General features: G+C 40.0%; 1 protein-coding gene across 2 annotated transcripts in view; it reads left to right on the forward strand.

Moving 5' to 3' along the window:
• Nucleotides 1-22,795, forward strand: part of METAP1D (methionyl aminopeptidase type 1D, mitochondrial) — a 44,247-nt gene that overhangs the window by 675 nt on the left and 20,777 nt on the right. The gene's annotated exons all lie outside the window — the stretch shown is intronic.

The raw sequence follows: 22,795 nt of genomic DNA on the forward strand, positions 1-22,795 counted from the left end.
GAAGGAAATGTGATCATCTTAGCGTTTAACTAAGAAAAAACGTTTTCTGACAGAACTGTGTGTTTATCCTACCAACCCGCTGAATCTCGGAACTTTAACGTGCGTGCAGGTGCTTTCCCGCCCGCCTTTCCTCACGCCGCGCTCCGGCTGAAGGCGCCTTTCCTACCGCGCGCCCAGCAGAAGCGAATCACTCGTTTGCCCTACTGCCGTGCTCACGCGGCACTGCTGCACCAAGTGCTCGACGGAAAATGCTTTATCTCACTGGTGTGAGGCGATTTACCTCTCGTCGCTTCCCCTCGGGATTTTGCTGTCTTAAACTAAATCAGGCTTTGAGCCCTTTGAACAATAAGAATGTTTCTTTTTTGCTTCCGTTGCAAATTCTTGAATGTGTGTATAGGAAGAAGCACCTCACAGTGATCTCAATGGAAGGCTTGTATGATTAAATACACATTTTGTTTAGGTCTTGAATAATTATTATAGTAATAGAGAGTAGAGCAATTCCGTGTTAATTTTAACTTGCACATTAAACTGCAACACAACACTGCAGTGCTATGCAGCTGACATAGCAGCCCTTTTTTCACTGTATTGATCCTGATCTTCTACTGCGCTTTTATTTTCCATTCTGCCCAATGAGTTTTGAGCAGCCTTTGGAAAAAGTAAAGGCTTTTTCTTCACAATTAATCCTTCATCATTCAGGGCAGAAGAGCCACATCGGTTGTTTTTTCCTTGATGAAGGCTAGTGTCCACAGGGAAATGCCATTTTACTCAGATTCTTGGAACCTGGGCTTCAGCTGAACGCTGGCTTTCTGAGTCTCCTATTTGTTTTACTTTAAATGCCAGTCAAATTCTCTGTGCTTACGCATGTGTTATTTGGAAACTGAATCACATTTTTAGTGCATGGTACCATTCAACACTGGCTATTTTTTGTTTGTTTGTTCTAAATCTCAAATGATGTGAAATGTAGCATGCAGCTTCATTCTTGATTTCTTGCTTCAGAAGCGGTACATCTGCACACTTTGTTTTGGGTGTTGTGTGGCCATGTGTGGTCAGTACAGCTGCCTCCACCCCTGCATGCCCAAAAACCCCATGTCTGTCATTCAGTTAAAATACCCAAGCCATTTAAATTTGTTAAGCCTTCATACTCTCCCTTCAGATGTCAAACTTTATTCAGATCCCCTGATAGAAATACATTTCCAGAAGTTGAAAAAGCAAAAATGTCATAGTTCAGACAAGACTGATTAAACTGAATCTAATTTTCCCTGAATTGGACAGTTCAGTATAATTTAATTTGCAAATACTGAAAGACAGAAGTAATTTTAATTAGATTTCAGTCCACCTAAGGGAATCTATTCCACCTAAATTGAAAGAAAATTACTTTTTGATAGCCTCTTATGTGATATCTCTTTATACTTCTGGTGTCACATTTCTATGAATGATGAAAGTTTTCATGATTATGGAACTGTTTCTAGATAAGCACATTTGAAAAGCAGAGATCTTGAAAATTTGTGTGCTGGTTAAATACTTTCTCCTTATATTGGAAGGAATTAGGCTGTCATAAAAGTGTATATTCATTATGTTTGAAGATGTTGAATGATCATGCTTGCAAACAGTTAAAAAGTGTAATTTTTTTGTTAGATGTATCAGAGAATTTATTTGAATATTTCCTGTCTTGTTAGAGGCAGAATTGCAATACTGTCAACTGTATGGGAACTGCTGAATCACAGCCTGAACCTCTGATTGATCACCTGAGGCAAGCACTGAGTCAGCCAGAGGAGCACAGGTGAAGGCAATTCACCTGTGCTGCAGGAAGGGGTGGAGCCTGGCTGCACCTCTCCTGGACCCATTTAAGAGCTGACTGCCAGTGGGGAAGGATCTCTCCTGGAGATCCTCTCCTCTGGAGTTTCTTAGTGAGCCTAGGATATTGGTAAGCATTCTATCTGTTCTGTTTGGGTATAATAACTGCACAGCCAAATTCTCTGGTACAGTTTGTAACTGTAACATCTGTACATACATTGGTTGTATGTATACAACCAATATATATATATGTATGTATATAGTCAACCCAAGGAGAAGGTATGCAGCTTTCTAAGTGTGTGGGTGGCTTGCACAAACCTCTGGGTTTCTGTAGGCTCCAGCCTGCAAATCCAAGTGGCCTTGCTCTGGATTTAGATGCCACCCTTTTTTGAACAGTATTTGTGAAGGATTTTGCAGGTGATGTATAGGAATGCTAATTGTATTTACCATTTTGTAAAAGATAAATAAGAAACTGCTATAACAGCCACAGTGATGGCGTGCTAACCTCTCACAGTTTGTGCTTATAAATAGTACTGGTTGTATGATGTTTTACCAGATTGTAAATGCTCTAATTATGTATTGTGACAGTTTCAGGTATTACAATAACTGTGTCTGTGATGTTCATTAGTAACAAAATCAAGAAGGCATCAAAGAACTGCATGTCCCCAAATGCAGCTTAGGTGATTTCAGGCACAATAATCTTTTATTGATCTATTAATTTCAGGCAAGTAAATTATGGTAGACTAGAAGCCCCTATTGTCTTGTAATGAAGTTTCAGGACTCGAAGCCACAGGAAAATAACTGATGAGAAGACATGCCTTGTTGAACAAGTCTCTTATTGTGTTAAATATTGCCATGACTGATTTTTTACATTGCTTCCCTATCTCTACCAATGAATGAGTATTAATCATCTGTGATGCGTATTATTGCCAGACATATGAAGTGAAGTTGCTGTAGACTGTAGGGTGTGTGATGTATCTCTTAGATATGTGGTCTGTGTGTGCAGGCTGTAAGTCTATTTGCTTGTGCATTACTTTGTCTGCATTCTGACAGAACTGGGCATCTTACAGATGTCCTAAACAGGTGCAGGTAAGCTTCTAAATCCTGCTCATGTGGAAAAGCTGTGGATGTTGTCTTTAGGCTGTTTGTAATGTGCAGTACTGGAGATTGTATTTTTCTGTAGATGGAAAGCCATATTAAAATGTTTGTTTTCAGGACGTGTTCTGATAATTTTACTTTTCTCCCATCCCTTAGCACCATGAAGAGGAAATATGTGATTAATACATGTTTATAAATCTTTTCCAAAATAAAGGGGAGAGGGAGAGGCATAGCTAGAGTAAGGCTGTTGCGCTATGGCTTCAAAGCCTCATGCTTCCAAGTTTGCCTAGAAGTGCAGTCTCTTTAGAGATCTTTATGTATTAGCAATATTTTCTGTATTACAAAGTGTATTATTGGGGTGCATAGATCAGGTCTGTTTGCAGGTCTGGTAGTAACATGTTGTTGAGTGTTGTTTATCCTTCAGCCTGTCTAGGTAAAGTAGAGTATTTCAAAGAAATAAAAGGAATAAAAACTTCTTCTCCAGCAAGGTTGCTCATGAGACTATTCTGAAGCATTTTCAAAGTTAGAAACATTAGCTCAGACCTGGTAGGGATTAAACTAATAGAAAAAGATGTCAGTAAATCACTGAGGCAATATGTAGCAATTATTTTATGTCTTTCAGATAAAGTGTGTGTGAATACATATACATATGTATGTGTGTATATAAAAAAATTTATGTAGTATTTTTGTGTGATTAGACATGGCTTTGACATTTAAGGTAGTAAAGCAAGCAGGCAGCTTTCAAAGTATCATTTTTATGGTGAACTCTGCATACAAGCATACAGAAATGTGCTATAGAGCCAGCAGCTGGGAGGTACTTAATTAAATAGATAAATGAAGTACCTGCTGGAATTATCTTCACATCTCTCTTTCCTGACTTTTTGGCTTTGGAAACGTAGTCAAGATCAAAACTGTTACTTTACTGAGAATATCTGTCCAAAACCTCTGTAGTTTCTACCACCTGCAAGGGTAGAGGGCTCTTCCCACTCTGGGTACAGTTTCAGAGATGCCCTAGGGAACCAGTCTGCTTCCATCTGTTTGATAATGTGCTTTGAAATGAGAATTACATTTTTTTTCAGATGTTGCTTGCCCTTTGCTAAGTGTGATCATAAGCTCAGCATGTAGAAGACAAGAAGGTTTATTCTCATGACAAGAATAAACCATTAGAATTTCCTAGCACTGTTGATAGTCAAATACTAAAAGCATCTTTTTACCTGTATCTTTATCATTGTTAATCTTAGAAATGTGCAAATCAGAAATTAAAAATATTCAGTCCTCACCTGTAGAAACTTTTTAATTTTTTAAAGCCATTTAATGCATTAAAAAAAAAAGCAAACGACCCTTTATAACATATAGATAACAGTCCTGTGGGAAACATTTCCTGGTATCTCAGGCTGATAATGAGTATGTCCTATAAGTCTGAAGGTTTTTTGGCAGCTGGGAAAAGTGATTGAAAACTTTTGTCAGAGTTTTCAAGATCAAATGATGCTTGGCTGCACTGTGCAATATGTGAGCTGGGCAATTAGCTGGAAGCAAACATTAATTCACATTTTCCATTAATTTGTAGACAGACTTGTGTCTCCAGAATTTAGCATTAGCATTATCAGCTGCAAATGATGCACAATGGAAGTTCAAACCATTTGATCGCAGCACACTTTTAACATCTTCAAATGATCCAGAGGTAGTTCCATCCCTTCTTACAAAACGTCAGGCAGACAGGGAATTATTCCCATTTCAACAGTGCAGCAGTGAGTAATTCTGGGGGAGACATACGCTTTCATGTTTTGAGGTATGAGAGAAAAAAATATTCCCCTTTCAATAAAGTGTTTAATTGTTGTCTTCTGTCAGCTGAGAGGTAATGTGTTGTTGGCAGCACACAGAGCCTTTGTTCTAACGCGATGTATCACTGCTAGCTGGGGGGCGTTTGTGGGGCACAGTTTCTCTATTAGCTTTATTCTCCCCCATTGACATCAGCCAAGGCTGTGTTCCCAGGAAGGAGGCTCCTTAGCAGGTGTCCTCACCTCGCACACCTCACAGCAGGCCAGCCACTGTGCTGGAGGCTGTGCAGCTTTGGCCGCCTCCCCAGGGTCCATTTTCAGATACCAGAAAATGTGGGGTAAACCCAGCTATAATCCTTCTGGCAAAACTGAACTGTTATGTTTTGCATGTATCCTTTTCCGTTTTGCAGTCTCTTCTCTTAAAAAGAGAAAAGTCACCATTCCCTAGACAGAAAGGAGCCCCTCTCTTCCTTCATTTTAGCTCTGTCCTATGGCAGCTGGGTGCCCTGGTGTGATGGTTTGTGAAGCTGGTGCCCAGCTCTGTAAGTGGGCTATGGTCCTTGAATGAAAAGTGGTATATACTGTGTGATACATCTTGGCTGGTCCCTGAACTTATTTAATGCAATTGTAGCATTTGAAGAGTAAAAACAAAGAACTGAAACTTGCTGTATTCTGGATGTGGACATTGTGAATGGCAGTGTATTTTAGAGCACGTAGCTCATCTTACCAAAGCGACAGGATGAGATGCCACTTGAGCACATAGTGGAACAGGTTGTGCCTCCTGGATCTCAGCACAGGTAGCTACGGGAGACAAAAGGGACTGAAATTGTTAACAGCAGTTGATGGATGGAGAAACTGTAACTCCAAGGGAGTAATTTGCAGAGCATCTTGTAGGAGCGTGACATCAGGAGAATTAAATGGAGTCTGAAACCTGTGCTAACACTTGCTATTTCTAAGCTGCTGGGTTAACACGTCATTTAAAAATGGACATATATGAAGTGGCTTTCTTGATTTAGATAATACATTCCTTGGAGCCTAGTTTTGCACTGGGTTTCCTTAAGTAGATGGGAAGATTACTGTAAGATGTACAAAAAAATACGTGATAGCTAGAAAGCTCTGAAATTCTGTTATGAGTGATTTCCAGATCTGTAGGGGGAACAGAACTATTCCATTCTGACATGTTTCCCATTATTTCTTGCATGACTTTCAATGTATAGAGATGGCAAGGTTGATGTTGCAACAAAAAACGAGTCCGTTTCAGTGGCTGAATCACCTTAGTACAGTGACACAGCGTTTTCATTTCTTACTCTGAAGTTTGGGTTTCTGCTCAATTCAAATAGAAGATCGGCTGCTTCTAGTCTTGGATTCGCAGCTGAAAGTACAGCAGAGATCTGTGTCAAGAAATCTAAGCTGTTTTTTCCCTTCTGTTGTATTTGGACATTCTAGATATAATGCTCTGGTTTTGACAGTTGTGAATCATGAGCAAATGTAAGTGAAAGTGTAGGAATTTCTAGCAATGTTCACAGACAATTCTCCTGTTCTGCTGCAAACTATAATTTCAGAGTAGATATTGGTTGTATATGCAGTCTGTAAAGGGCCTCGTGCTAAAACTGCCTGTAAGACTCCAAGTTACAGTTATCTCAATTGCCATTTTGGGATTGTGTAATTTTTCCTCGTTTTCATTTGTCCTTTCCTCTTACCCACTCCCAAACCAGCACAGTTTGATAGCACTTGGAAATTCACATCTGGTGAGGCACTTTGGTACATCTTCCTCTGCACACCAGGTTGGGTTGGTGGCTTGCAGTGCTTCTGAACACCACACCCCAGTGCTGTTGGTCTAGTTATATTTATTAGCATTAAAATATAATTGGAGCACTTTTGCATGTAATCAAATGGGAGGGGGATAGGTTATAGTCCAACTGTGGGTTTTGTTGGTTTGTTTTACTTTTTGATTTTGTATCTTTTCAAGCTGTATGCTTTGTTGCAGCTTTTTTTTTTCTCCTAAGTATTTCTATTTAAGATAGATCCAGCACACAGGTGTATCTAACTTTCATATTACATATATACTTTCCCTTCCTTTTTCACATAAGGAGGGGTCTATATTTTTGTGTGCTCTCTGCCTTACAGTTACGCATCCTGCAGAAGGAGTATTTGGTTTCAGTGTTTTAATTTAATTTTCCAGTTTTTAACTACAAGTTCTGAGTTTTTCCCTGACCACTGCTATTACCTGGTGGTGCTGATATTTCATCAAGTTTAGAGAAGCTGTCTACCTGGATTCAGGCCTGGGCGAGCTGCTGTAACTGATGCACCTGATCCCCTCTACTCAGAAACCCAAGCCATGTAGTGCCAGGATCCCCAGGGGCTCTGAAAGAAAGCTGCCTTCAGATGCTGCTCCCTGCTTTCATTTTCTTTGTTGTTTTTGCATAGCTGCACTTTATGCTGATGGACAATGTACCTCCCCACCAGCAAGGTCTTCGGGAGAGGAGATTCTTTTTAAAATAGAATGGAAACAGAAGTAGCTAAGAGTACAGGTAGTGAAGAAGTTACTTTGGCATCTCTTGATTGCTATTCAGAAATAAAGCAACAAGTTATAAAACAAAATAAAAATGTTGCAGCTTTAGTGTTATGCTGATGTGTTGGTTTCTTATTATATAGTCTATGCTTTCAGTGCAGAGTACAATGCATATTGATTTTGTTCTGCCATGTTTTTCCTTTAATCTGTTTCATTCTGTTACAAGAGCTACATTCTGTAAACACTGCATATGGTTTTACAACAGTTGAAAATCCTTTATTTAGAAATTTTTTTGAATTATTTTTAATTTTTTATGACCACAGAATGAGTGTTAGTTGTCAATCTAATTAAATTCAATTGCATTTCCTGTATGTTTTGTTTTTCCTTTGCTCTTATATGCCTCTATTTTTATCAGGATATATAAATTTCTCTGTATTTTTGGGGGTTTTTTGTTTGTTTTAAATAACAATGTTGGCAGACAGATACAAGCATGTGACTGTCCTGCTTTAAAATATGTATGAATATTTATAATCTTAAAATTCTTCCAAGTGTGTGGAGGGGGGGGGGGAGGGGGGAATTTGTAGTTTCTTCCTATTTGTCAAGACTTATTCTCTTGTTGTTTTGAGTTTTATGACCTTGCTGTCTTTTTCTTTTGTAAAATTAATATATATATATGTATATATAAGAAGAGTCATTAAAAGTTGCTTTTTCCTATTTCAGCCTTTTTGACGAGGCTGACTGGACAAGCAGACAGAACATGTTAATTATTCTTCCTGATAAATGCAGTTCTGCCTTGTTCATGTATCTTTTGCTACTCAGATTTCCCTATCTAACAATATATACACCATTATTTGTAGAGAGAATTATTTTCCTGATACCCTAAGAAAGTGTGTGGAAACCTGGCTTTCAACTACTTCTTGTTTTTTCTACTGTTGTAAGTTTTGTGAACTATTTTTCTGAACGTGAGCTATTTACCCTGGGAGGAACTACAGTAACTGGAGAACTTACAGAGCTCTGGCATCACAAATGTGCTGATAGAACAGATAAGGATTCTCAGATTTATTTAATTAAATCTAGTGGCTCACAAGCATCTGAGATAAAGACGTCTTTACTAAAAATGCGGTGATTCTGTTCCTGTGGTAAGGGAAGAGAAGGTCTGCTGTAGCACAGTGCATGTATTGTATTACAGTTCACATCTCTCAGGCTTCTTCTCTGCTCAAGATTCAACATTTCTGCTGTTTCTGACATTTATTTTGAAAAGGAGCAAAAAAAAAAAATCGCATCAGATCTTATGCATCAGAAAGCGTAGCTATAATCACATTAAGAATTTTTTTTCCAATCTCTAGCAAGGGAGAAAGTTACTGGCCTTGCTTACCAACATTAACTCAAAGTTTTGGATAATCAGGAATTACCTGAGGACTGAAGCTGAAGTTGTTCTCTTACATCGTGGCTGTACCTGGAGGCCACAGACTTCCAACTTCTGTTGTTGGCATAGTCCAGGATCCTTACACTCCAGTGAATGTGCAGCAATTTGTAGAGTAAGGAGGGGCTGAGGCTTTGCCAGCTTGCTCTTGCATGGTGTCTCACCCTGGTGTCTGCGGGACTTCATAGTCCCCAGGCTGATGGCTGTGGTGGGAGCAAACAGCTTGGTGGGGCGCCTTCTTGGATGAGCTGCTGAGCTCGTTGTCTCTCTACCTACAATACAGGTATTTATCTACCTTGCAGGTGCATTGGCTGAGGTTAATGAGTTGTTTGTAAAGCACTTTGAAGATGAAAAGCTCTGTAAAAATGTTAAGTATAATTATGTATGAGCTCTTGAGTGCATAATGGCTGTTTGCTTGCTAGTATTTAAAGCAGTTTATAACACACTAAGTATGAAGGCGCTGTATGAAGTCAAGCTCTAGTTTCCATTTAAGAAAAGTCACTCGTATTTTGTGTTCAGTAGTTCAAGTCATACCACTCATCTTCTGTGTTTCACAGTGAACAAAAACGTTTGGAAGATTTTCTTGAAAGGAGCATCTCAAAACTTTTCGAGTCCTTATCTGGTAAGGGTTTCTTCTCTTTCAATCATATCTCACCCTATCTGTATGACCGGCTTTTGTTTGCTGAGTTCCAGTGTCTTGCCCCTTCTTCCATTGTACCAAATGTTCTTTCTGCCCTTCTTATGCTTCTGAGTGGCCGTGACCTTCCTCTCCCTGTGTAGGGGACTGCGACACAGTCGTAACAAACTTTTTAAACTTAAAATCTTTTCAGTCTTTGGGTTGGGGCATAAAGAAAGGATATTTTGGAGGATATAAGAGAAAACATCTAAGGTAGTGTTTGCAAACTGAACCGTTTGTTGGTGAAGGGTAATATCACATGATAATGCAATACTACAGAGGTTACTGGACAGAGGAAACATGATAGTATGATACTAGTTCTTAAATTCCTTCTTAGCTAGTTCATATTAAAAACATACTATTTAAATGGAAAACAGTCTGGAAATATTTTATGACATTTTATGTCAGGAAAAAAAGTATGGAAAGTGAGTCTGTCTCATGAAATAGCTGATTCCCTGGTGAGTTTTCCTTTTAGAGCTGTTGTCCTTTCCAAATCAGTGGATGTCTTTCCCTATATGTTTTAATTTCTGAAAAAAGAAGAAAAGGTTGGAAGCCAAGTGTTCATTGAGCGGCTTATGCTGCATGGAAGGAAGACTTAGGGTAATAAGGGACTCTTCAGAGCTCCTCAGAGGTCTTCTGGCAGCTTTACACTGTAGTAGTATGCAGCCTGAGAAAACTTTCATGAGGATGTTTGAAAGTAGTACTGTTCTCTCTCTCGTTTAGAACATAAATAACCAGCCACTGTAACCAGCTGTGTAAAGTCTCCAACTTTTGCATTTTAAGGATGTTTACTTTCATGTATTTATACTTAAAATCACTGTTTTTAAGTGATTATTTCAGTTTTAGATCAGGCATACTTTGAACCATGAAGGACTACTGTGGTAATGAACATTATCTAAATTTATACATCAGCGCTTACAACATATAGACGTTGTCAGGTTATCTGCTTCATGTTTAGCTGTACATGAAGTTAAATTAGGTCCTGTGTTATGTATTTTTTTTTAGATTTGAGTAATCAACACGCTTGATGCAACATTGAAAGAAAATGACAAATTATTTTTCTCACATATATCCAGCTGTTCAGTCTCAGATCTTCTGACTAGAGTCGGGGAAAAAAGCAATAGTGAGCTACTAACTTTCTTCCACTGTGTGCAGGCATAACTGGAGCAGACGCGCATCTCTTTTTCTGACTGTGCCATTGCACTGGTAGCAAACATATCAGAACTGTCTTCACTGTGTCTGTTTGCACACCGAGTGGGGCTCAGGGCTCCAGTGGAGTTGTTTGCTGACTTGAGGACGATTTGAGAGCCAGAAACAATTGATACCTCCTCCAGTACGTGTCTCAGGTGCAATTCTGCCAATACCCATAACTCCTGTTATTACATCCTTTGTATATTTTAGCACCAAAGCTCCTCACCTGGAATTTATTCAGTGTTGCACTGAAGTCTGCCAACAGACAGACTGAAGATATGTTGAATGTGGAAGATGTCTGGCTCTGTGGTGAGGCTGCTGCAGGAGCACCAGCACAAGTTCTAGAAACAAGGCTTTGGCTCTGTCTGTCCAGCTCTCAGAGTAATTTATAGTGCGCCACAAAACACATTGGATAGAAGTTTAATGAATGACTTCGCTGGCCTGAATCTTAATTAGAAAGATGGTGATTTCAGCTGTAATTGCACTATTGAAATTGAGATATCAGAATTTCCACATGCAGATCTGTGGTTTTAGTAAAGCACTCTCAAGATGGGTGTGTGCTGTCATTGCATTTATCAGGGTTGCTGACCTTCCTTGCTAGCACTGATGTGTACTGGTTGCCACATGTAAGCTCTGCTAGTAGCCTGGTTTTTATTTCCTTCTGCAGTCTTTCCCATGCAGTGCAGTATGTGCCTGTGTCTCTCATGACACAGAGACAGCTAAGCAGCCTTATTTTTCCAGCTGTGTCAAGGTTATATGTGCCACTGTATTTTTAATTAAGGGTGGAAAAAATGTCTCTTTTGTATCAATTTGAATGGAAAGTCTTTTGCAAAATATTTTTTCATGCAATTAATGTCTTCACAGATTGTGCCCTTTCAGTCACTTCTGCTTCTGGAGTTCTTTCTATCCTAACAAAGCTCTGAACAAATACATACAAGAGTGAGCTCGGTTCTAGCTGCAGCTTCCTCAATTGCAAACAGCTAAGTGTTGTTCTAGCAAGGGGGAGATCCAGCTGTGGGCCCAGGTTGCTGCCCACATTGGTCTGCATCTCCAGGGGCAATACTGCTGCAAAGCTTATGTTTAAACCACAAACCTATTACAACAAGAACAGAAGGAGAGTTACAGTGGATGTTTGTCAAATCATGCAAGAGAATCTAGGAGTTCTGAGATGAATTTGTGAATTAGTAATTGGCTAAGTGGGATGTCCCTGTGGAGACTTCCATGGATCGCTGCCCAGCTTTGCAGACAAAATAGCTACGCTTGTTCTGAAGAAATGCCTGTCGTATTTTGCTGGCAAGTTAGTTTATCTTCATCTTGGGGGAAGCAAAACACTTACTGCTGTTTATAGACACTTACTATCTGTGCAAATCCTTTTCAGTTTAGAAAAGGATTTGGAAGCTTAATCTCTTGAAAAGACCTATTGCTTACTTGATCTGTTCTAGAAATCCAGATGGTGGAATAGTTCAATAAAATGTACACAGAGTGAATAGAGATGAAGGCAGTTTAGAAATTTAAGATACTTGTGCAGAAAGTAGCTGTCATGGGCCTTGCTCTGTCCATCATTAGGACATCTGATAGAACAGAAGTTTTATGTGGTAACCGTTACTGTGAAGTTGCAGCAGCAGAAGTGAATGGGAGCACAGTGAAGGTTTTGGAGGTGAAAAGCGTTGCCTAAAGTATAATGGGACTTATAATCCAGTTTTAAGGGGTTAATCAGGTGCTTTACTTGGTCTTTAATTGTTGTTGTTCTGATGAGATAAGTACTGCTTGTAGGTCTTCCAGGAAGTCTCTTGCAGCAGTAGCTGGGGTGTTGATGGTACAGGATGGGGAAGTCCTTCCTTACTGCCTTGTTCTTGGGATCTGAATGTGATGTTTGCTCACTGGAGAGTGAGGGGGCCGAGGAGCAGGGTTGGGACCCCTCCTGAAGACATGCTTTGGGAATTCACAGATGATTGATGGCATCCATCTCAACTGCTCCTGCATTACATCCTACAGGTGTAGGGAAGTGAGCGTGTGAGATCCAGGCTTGCATATATGCTGTCACTCTCTTGAAATGTGCTGATATCCTTCATCTTCCCAACATGTGTAAGGTCATGGTTTAAACTGAACCTGTAATCATCGCAGTGGTGATTACTGTTTAATTTAATTGGTGGTAAATCAGCCACCAAGCTGGTACAAACGGATGCCTTAGCCCTTTCTCAGTTAAGGTGCCTGCTGTACTCAGCTATTTAATAGATTCCAGTTAAATATTTGTTGGTCCAGGAACTTGAGCATGGCAAATGTGGTCTGGGGAGATCCAAGTAGTAGAGCCTAGTTGAGCCTTGTACTTTGTCATGTGCCAACTAAAGTGTGTTAAAGTTGAAGCTCAGGTCCCGCTTGTTAGTCTGCATCCATGAACAGAAAGAGGAAAGGCAGTGAAGGTGTGACTGGGAGAGCAGTGGCTGCAAACTGCTAAACACAGGGGCAGGCAAGGGAACACATTGCCTTTGTGCCCAGGGTGCTGCAGCTCTCTCCTACTCACTCTGTGGAAAAAAAACTGCACAAGTTTTTCCAGATGCTTCCTTGTATAATTTCCCTCCTGTTCCCGATAGACGATTGCAGACACATCCCAGTGTTTGTGCAGAGAACCAGAGTGGCACCACAGAGAACTGCAAGCCATGCTGCCTGTGCTGGGAAGGATGGCTGGTGCCTTGGGACGGGAGGGGCCTGGATTGTGGCAGTGCTGTGCAGGAGGCGTGGTGTTGTGTCTGGAGCCAGAAAACACACTTTGAAACCACTATGTGGGAAATGCAGAACACCTTATTACCCTTTCCCTACCACAGAAGAAAGCCCCTTTTTGTGTCTGACATTTGTGAAAGCTTATAAAAGCTCAACGTCTGTGGGGATACCATTGCCATTCTGATTCAGACTGGCTGCCTCCTCCAGGCTGCTGAGAGTATGATGTCAGCTCTTCCAAATTGCTGTCCCTGAGTTTGTCCGTATCTGTTGGAGGACTCACCAAGGAAGCACGAGGCTTCCGTATCTCAAGCCTTCTGCCTGGCTGGGGCTGCTTTTTGGCTTCCTGGGGCTTGCTCAGCCTACCTGGCCTTGCCGCCTGCCCAGCCCTGCAGCTCACCTTGCCATGCGGTAATGCTGATGAAGATCTATTGGCAACAAGTGGTCCTGTCTGTCCACGTTGCCTTCAGCAGGAGTTCTGATAATGGCCTTTAGGCAGGGGACGCCTGGCTGCCGGCACCACGTCAACAGGCAGGCCGCCCGGCTGTGCAGCGCAGCCGCCTGTCCCCGTGCCAAGAGCGAGTTCTGCTGATCCTGATCTGCTCCGTTTGTCAACATGCGGCTCCCGCTGAGCTGTGTGAGACGAGGATCATTCTTGGCACGGGGCTGTCTGGCTGCACCCGCCAGGGCTTGGCAGCCGCCCCACCAGGATGCCAGCACCCAGCCTGCTCCCTCAGCCCTGCAGCTCTGCTGCTGTGCTGCTGGGAAGGGTTGGGATGGGAAGAGGGAGATTCCTTTGCTTCGTTTGCAAGGCTTTTTTCTTTTTTTTTTTTTTGTGGCTGTCTGGATGATTAATGTGAATAGGAAAATACTGTTGACCCATTTAAATCACGTTAAACGACATCCATTGCTCATCTGCATAATGAAATACACACTGAACATTACAGCCTAAGTATAAGAGCCAGTGAACTACAAAAATAATATTTTACTCATTTAGATTATGAAGTAAAATATAGGACATTAGTACTAATCATAGTATTAAGTTTTAAGCCATGCAAATTGTAATTGTCAGTGAAAAAGAACTATAAGTTGAAAAGGCTATTAGCGTTTCAGCTTTAACAGTTAATTTGAGTAATCTTTTTTCTTTTTTTTTTTTGCTAGTGTGCAGCTCAGGAAAGTCTGTATGCAAAACATTTAATAATAAGTTCAGCACTGTTTGGTGTCATTATTTAATTTCAGCCATTACAGAGGTGTTAGAAATATTAATTTGCAGTATTCAAATGTATTGACATTTTACGTTACAAAGAATAAATTGCAATCTTCACTTGAATAAAATCAAATCCAAAAGGCAAATTGTTAGTAACAGGTGAGATAATTTTGAGCATTTAAGTATCAAAGCAAAAGCTGAAGCCTTTAAAATATGAATTTTATCAAATAGAGACATCATTTTCAGCATTTTAAACTAAATACAAATTTTAAAACACTGAATTTAGGCTGTCAGGTTTCTATGGTTACCCACCTTTCCAGCGGTTTTGTGAGATGTGCAAATAGGCCTATGAGTCACTTGTAATTATTTGTTTCTTATTTGTTATAGTTGTAATTCTGTGTTCAGTTTGAATCCAATATAGTTCACACCGCATGCTTTGGTTTATGTATATTTTAGTGCATATGATTGACAGTGATTGAGCATTTCTTATGGAGTGCTTGTTTTTTTTGTCGTAAGTGATGTATGTTGGTACTTCTGAAAAGGTAAACAGCTTCTTCCTGTATCAGTGTTTGATAAACAGGACTTTCATGATAAGAAAGAGGTCTTTGTAAATGTTAAGCAAGGAGATAAGTGGAAGGCATTAAAAAAAAAAAAAATTAAAACAGCTCCCAAGCGTTATACTCTTCCCAATTTGATCCATAATCCTATCATTATAATTCATTCAGTGGCCCAATGTCACATATTTATGAATAAGCTTTCAAGCTATGCATTAAAAGCACATCCTGATGACTGACAGGTTTAAAAATAAATGCTTTAAGAAGGATGCTAGAAGTTATCTGCAGCAAGCTCTTGATTGGAGCCTGTGCAAAGCATCTTCCTGGGGAAAAATCAAAGCTTTTTTCCTCAAACACCACAGTAGTGTAGTTGGGGCAGCTGTAAGCTCTTACAGCTACATGCTTATGTATTTTGAAGCCCAGCACACAGGATGTGGTGCCCCAACCTTACCTTCCGTTCCAGCACAGGACACCGACATCTTATTTTCAGTACGACACTCAGTGTCCTAATGAAACTTAGATTTTGAAGTGGAAACAGGGTAATACAAGGAACTAATAAAATTCAGCAAAAAGCAAGAAACACTGTTGAGTGTAATGAGTAGTAATGTAAGTACTTTATTAAGATATTCCTTCCCAATTTGCTAATGATATACCTTCTTTTTCATTTTGAGATAATTCCTGAACGATAAGCTGGTCTTATCTTGTATCCTTAGAGAATGGGCTGCAGTTGTTTATTGCAAGGAGTCTTGTATTCTGGGTGGAGAAAAGCCTGCTAACAATTAGTTTTCTCCCTGTACCTCAACCTATGCAGAAAATCCTGAGTTTGAGAGCAGTCCTGTGTTTTCTTCTGCGCAAATACTATGTATTTTTCAGCAGCCCTGCTCATCCATTGAAAGGATTTGTGTAAAAAAAAAAAAAAAAAAAAAAAAAATAAATTATGATGATTCAGGCATGTTTTTCCCATTTCTGATGGGAAAGTAAGATATTAAGGTAGGAATTATTTTTAACTTGCTGCCAGCAACATCTAGTGCTGCATCAGGCATGGCTGCAGCACATAAACATGCCAGCTGAAAAGCACCTGTTTTATCCACGTAGGATTTGGTGAATATTAAGCTGTGGATGGGTGCATATTAACAACAAGATCCTGTATTGTGCACACGTGTGTGAGGGCTATTGGAAAGGCTTATTCTTTTAATCTGAAATGACTACTATTTTTAAACTGACTAACTTGTTCCAATAGCTGTTACTCCCCTACAACATCAAAGTGGGGAACACAATAACTAACCTGCTGAGCATAAGTCATTCCTCTGATTTACAAAACCCAAAGATAGCTAGAAGGTGTTTGAGAGGTGTTTTTAACATGCAGACCTGGGCAGATATGTTTCTCGTTCTGATTTACTGACTTTATGATAGATTAACTTACTGAGTATAGGAATGTAGTAACAGAAGAAGAATGCTTCTTCTGCTAGTCACAGAAGTTGAAATTTACCAGATGTTGTATTTTGGAGCCTAAATTCCCCTGGTATTAACTATGTGAAACTCTTAATATTGCTTTGTCCAACTTTTCAATCTGGCTCATTTGCTGTGGTATTCTAGGCAGCACTTTCTGTTTATTTTCTGTTTGTGTTACGCTGTTGGAGAGGGAAGATTCAGTAGAAATAGCACTGGGAGGGAAGACTGCACAGGAGAGCTACAGTGCCGTGTTTCCAAAGTTAAGTATTCCTCTGCAGGCACATTTCAGGTAATAGACAATTAATTTCCTTTGGTATATGTATAAATATAATGCAGATACAGCTGGATGCTACTCTGTATTATTTAAGCCCTGTGATAAAACGAGAGAGTGCTGTTTAATGACATCAGAATTTTGCTGTCACTGCCTCGGTGTGACTGCATGTGTCTGTATACACAAGAGCTCAGGGAATTGGTTGAAGGGGTTTTTGAGGATATAAAATTAAGTTTTTCTCTTGGCCTTATTTGTTAAAGTTGTACTGTGGGTTGCTGCTGATAGAAGGTGGCACCAAGCCAACTTCCTAGCAGAGCTGCAGGAGGGTCACAGCTTGTCGTGACCTGGGCACTATTACTTGAATGTTGTTATTATTGGGATGAAGTACCCTTAGGCTGTCATCCTTCCTGTAAATAGAAGAGGTTCTGATTCTCTGTGGCTTCCCAGTTTACCAACTTGCAGAACAGCTATTTTGTTGGCCATAGGTTTGATTGAATAATGAATTAGAAGATCTGCATTATTCAAAAGGATCTAATTCATCATCTTAGCGTGCCAGACTACAGCGAGTAATAATAAGGAAAAGCCAAACAAGAATGCATTTCCATGGAGTCTGTAAATTTCCAACCAATTAAAACATTCATTTGTATTAGTATATGGCAAACAAATTGCCAGGCTCTGCTCTCCATGAAGTAAGGGCAACATTTTTACCAGCCGGGAGTGTTGCTGGTGCTGAGGGCCTCACAGGCTGCAGGAGGCCTGGGGAATGGAGCAGGGCTCATGGAGCAGTGAGAGCAGCAACCCCTTGGTTCCTTAACTGAACAACTTTGTCATTAGTATCTGACTGACTGTAATAATTAAACTGAACAATGCCAGTCTGAATACAGATTTTGAAACATGCTGATCCTGATTTTGGTTTGCCAGGGTGCAGTCTGTGTTGCTGTTATAACTGAAGTCACATCTACCCTAATGAATATTTCATTTCCCCAGTCACGCTATTAAAACCAGAATGTTTTTACCGTTTCGTTTCTGTTTTCTCTTCTCCAGTACCATCGTGATGGCTGCGTCCTGTTTACAAATTGCTGCTGGTCACATTTTCAGTAGTCCTAGTAGGTTTTGCTTTCCCCTGATGTGGGCAATTAGGAGGAAAAATTTCTCACAAGCATGGATTTGCTCTTTTCTGTGTAATGACATAGTCCTGTAATCCAGGAAACAGTGCTGTATGGTATCCATGTCCATGATTTCCTGATGTGGGAAAAAAGTGTGGAAAGCATCTGGAGAGGAGGAGACCCCTTTACCAGCTTGTTTCCTGTAAGCGAAATTGGAAGACCTTGTCTGTGCAAATAGATTTCAAAATAGAGTCTGCCCTTTGACTGTCTCCATAATTACACAGCTCTCTCTGTATTTTATTTGGCTGCCAGAGCAGTTAACCCCTGGAAGTAAGGGGCTGATGGTGGCGTGACCAGCACGGGTGTGCAGACATGACCATGTGAATACACTCTTGTTTAGAGAAGCCTGTCGTTAAGACCTCATTACGATATACTTTTACCAAATTTAACAGTTGTTACGTGCTGGATTGTGTTGATTAAGATATGTTATATCCTTAATGCTGAGAGGTATTAGTTGCGAAAAAAAGAGAAAAAAAAAAAAGTTATTTTTTTGGCTTTGATGTAATCAACATCTGTCAACAGAATGAATTTGCTTTTGTTTAATTTCAAGGGCTCTTGTCCTTCTGCTTTGCCCAATCAGTTTCAACTTGTGCCTGAGGCATTTCCCTATGTTGTTCTTTTTTTCTTCTTTCTTTCTTTTACTTTTTTTTTTTTGTTGTTAGCAAATGCACAGGTTATTGCTTGTGGAAAGTGAGCAGCTCTTCTGTTACACAGGTTACACAGAATTGAAGAGAACCTTTAATCTTTCCCAGTCTATTTTTGAAGCTTGCATGTACCTCTGCAACACTGGAATTACGAAGTCAGTGTTTTATTAATTACAACTACAAATTAAGGTCTATCGAGACACAACCATTAGTTCAGATTTTAAAACTTGAGCATTAATATAAAAAGCTATATCAAATCTTATCTAGTTGCATTGGTTGGATTCCAGATGATTCAGCTATCACATTTTCTAACACTTTGCTTCAAACTTTAAAGATTCAAAAAAAAGGAAAACTTGCGCAAGAAGCAAAGCAGTATGATTGACATAATAGTAAGATGTACTGACAAGCCAGATTAAAAATCTCTAGTATTTTATCCTCAAATATCAATATACTCAGAAAATGTGCATGGTTATTACAGTTCAGGGTTATTTTTAAATGATAAAATAGATGAAATCATGTATTTAAAAATTTAAAAAATTGCCTGATGTTTGCAATGTTTGTATATTCTAGGCAAAATTTGCTTTATCAAGAACAAACTGCTTTTATTTCCTAAATCAGTTTGGCATGAATTCTTGTAAATCTAAATGATTTCACTGCTGTGCTCCTGTAGCTATTAGGAGGGCCTTTATGATGGAAAATACTTAATATGGGCTAATTTCAGTTTGTTTCCCTTTCACAGTGTGCTCTTGTGTTTGTTGTAGCACAGAACCGTCATGAAGTTCAGCCTTTGGTAACGTTTTTGCTAATGGTCGGGAAACCTGAAGTCTTTCATAAATACCAAAAAATTGTTTGCTAACAGCCACATTTGATGACTCGTGGATGAACAGTTTTTTGCATGGCCACTCTGCACCTTGTTGAAAATGCAGCAGATGGGTTGCTGTAACAGTTGAAAAAGCATTAGCGAAGTGCTTAACCGTGAGTTCATTTCCAGCATCTCCCTTTAAAAATACTTCTTGACCAGAGGAAAATCACATTTAAATGACTAAAATCAACTTAATTAAGGGTCATTAATAGAGATACACATAAAAAAACTCTCTGCTCTGAGGGTGAAATGGGAGCATTTCATTATACAGCGTAGCAGATAACAATTAAAATAGACCCAGAGTAAAAGGCTAATAAATATAGGGCACATTTGTGCTGCAAAATCAGTCACTTCAAATGCTCCCACCCATCATCACACTTGAATTCTGTATTCAGCCCCTTTGGCTGACTCATTTAAAAGGAAAGGAAAATATGATTTCCACAAAAGAGAAATCCATTTGGTAATTCACGAAAGCTCGCAGCACATATTTATATGATTAATACAAATTAAAGTCTGAGGTGTGCAGAGGAATCCAGCAGCAGGCACACACACAGCCTGCACAGTGGGATTCACCACAGAGTCGGGGGAGCAGTTGTCTGTAATTTTCTGTGCGCAGAGCATCGTCTCTGCTGATGTGATTTCAGGAACACCAATAATAATTCTCATTATTGCAGTTGATAGTAAATATATTCTGTTGTTCGTGGCAAGTGATGCAACCTTGCTGCTGGAGGAGAAAAGGCAGGCAGAGATGGCAGCATCCCGCCCGGTGCTGTTGTGTTCCAGGCTGCCCGGCTCTCTGATGCCTGCAGTTCTGCTGGAAGCCGCCTAAATCCTGCCTTTATGAACCATCTCACAGCAATTAATGCACGCAGAATGCTTCACAAAAAGGATGTGCTCAGGCATCAGTTCGGGAGAAGTCCATCAGAGGCTGCCAGGAGCTGCTGAGGGTGGGGGGGCCGGCAGCAGCACAGCGATTGAGGCGATGCGGAGCATACGGCCAGTTGCGCTGTCTCAGTGATTGATGGTGTTGCTATATCAAATTAGCTGTGAATATGGGAGCTTGAAAATAAAAGGAGCTGTGGAGACATGAGGAAGGCCTTCTTATGGAAGGAAGTGGACGGAGTCCAGATTTTCATTATGAAACAGTAATGTCGTTATACTTTAATGCCATTTTATTTTTGCTTTGAAGGAGAATGTTTTCTCTTATAATTTTGTATTGTTCCAAACAAAGGTTTAGTTATTGTGTGTTTGTAACTCTTGTGATGTGCTTTAGGAGACAGATCATACTGTGGTGATATTTATTTGGTCGTCGCATTTCACCTGTTTGAGCAGTGGGTATTTTTGTGCACGTCTGGTTTATAATGAGCAGTTAGTGGGATAACAACAGACCGCAGTACCTCATTATCCTGTTACTTGTGACAAGACTCACGGTGTGGCTTTGGGGGAACAGAAGGAAAAAATTTATTCCCGATAAGAAGGTATCCCTTCTGAATGTGGGATGGCTGATCAGGCATGAACCCACTGATCTGAATTGGTTTGATGCATTGAATTGGGACGTTCGGAGCTCTGCTGACAAATAACTGGCAGAGACTTACATCTTTATTTTGCCAGTGAGCAATGTGCCCAGCTGGACAGATGCCCAGCAGTGCACCATTGAAATGGCAGCACTGAAAATATGACCTAGGTTATTGGTGACCATGTGGACTTCAGCTGCTCGTGGCATTGTGTGGTTTCAGTGCCTTTAGCACATGGGTGCAGAGCTGTGGGGCAGTGCCATCAGCTGTGGTGAGAGCAAGATCCTCCTGCTGTGCTTTGTAAGGTGCTGCTTCTGAAGACCTAAAAGTTGCCGCCTCTGCAGATTCTGTGTTTCCAGCTTCTGAAAATGTGTGCAAACTGTTCAAGTTGTAGGATGCTTCAGGCTCTTTGGATGAGCTTCTGCAATCTGCAGGGTTTTGTTTCTCATTTGGCAAGATTTTTTCCTTGTGGAGGATATACTAGGAAAGTAGTAAGAGATGAAACTAGTGATGAGATGATAACTCACAGAACGCCAGCCCAAGCCACTTCCACATAGTGGAATAATGGGGCAGCTCCACTTCCACAGAGGCACTCTCTTTCCACAGGAAGCAGGGGACTGTCACTGGTACCCAGGTTAGGCTGGCAGTGGGATCTGAGCCTCACCCTCCAACTCTGCCTCATTACTTAGGAACAGTTTAAAACAGCGAAAATCTTGCATTGAGTAAAATTCTCTACAGCTTTTCAGGTGTTACACAAATTCAGATATTGTTAACTAAGCTTAGCACTGCCCAGTGTACAGAAACGCTCAGGAATGAGTCTAAAGCAATCCTTGTTCAGCAATCGCGTTCATTTTTTGGGGGCCCAGGAAGTTTGTAGTTCGACTCTTCTGTGTATTGTGGGGTGATGTAAAAGGGCTCTCTGTAAAGCCAAGCGTGCATGGGAAGAGATGCTGTGACATCTGGACAAGATAAGTGTAGGAAGGAATATACAGTAAATAAAAACAGACAAAATACAGAAAAACTCCTAAAAAGAAAATAATTTTTACATAGTTAAAAATACGCAGCAGACAAATTTCTTTATTTCTGTGATGTAAAGATGTCTAGGTAACCTCTTCTTAAACAAAACCACTTTCTTTTTACTGAGTATTAATTATTCATACCGGTTACTTGCCACAGAAGGTTGCTCTTGTATTTATACACATGACTTCTTTCAAAGGCAATTTAACTGTTACGTGAACCTTATTCCTTATTCAAAAAATAAAGAAACTGCAGTTTAGATTATAGACTTTTCTAGCAAAGGAAATAAACACAATATTTTATAGTGTTTAATTTGACAGTGTAAATAATCATCTCAAATGTAGTGTACTTTGCTGTCTTGATGCTAGTGTCATCTTTTGTAATGTTTTACTGTGTTTCTATTGTCTTTCTGACAACAGTTGGGCTTCTATGCCCATTTTTCTTGGCAAAATGCATCATTGCCCAGAAAGTAAGTGAGGGCAATGATTACTCAGAAACTGCCCTCCCAACTTCCCATGTAAATTAGGGGAAATCTGATTCAAATACTCCAAGGCAATTACAGACTTCAGTGGCCTCAATTGCCCTTGACCAAGACTAAAAATCACTCGTGTTGTTTGTTCTCTTCCTGCTAAGGCAGGAGATGGCTACAGACTGAACCTGAATTTTGAATCTTGATGCAAATGATGAGAGCTCAAATGTGTGGTGAATTCATTGAGAATTTTTGGATGAAAATGTAGGAAATCAACATGGAATTTGTTTTTTCTCTCTTAATTTCTAGCAGTTTACCCTTTCCCCAAACCTTGCGCAGTGCAGCTTCTAGCCATGCAAGCTGCTACAAACAGATTGGTCATCAGTCCTGCTGAGGTTTGAGGAATTTCCCCATGCTACATTTTAATGCATTAAACCAAGACAGATATAATA

Source organism: Lagopus muta, chromosome 8, assembly GCF_023343835.1.
Source record: "Lagopus muta isolate bLagMut1 chromosome 8, bLagMut1 primary, whole genome shotgun sequence".
NCBI lineage: Eukaryota > Metazoa > Chordata > Aves > Galliformes > Phasianidae > Lagopus > Lagopus muta.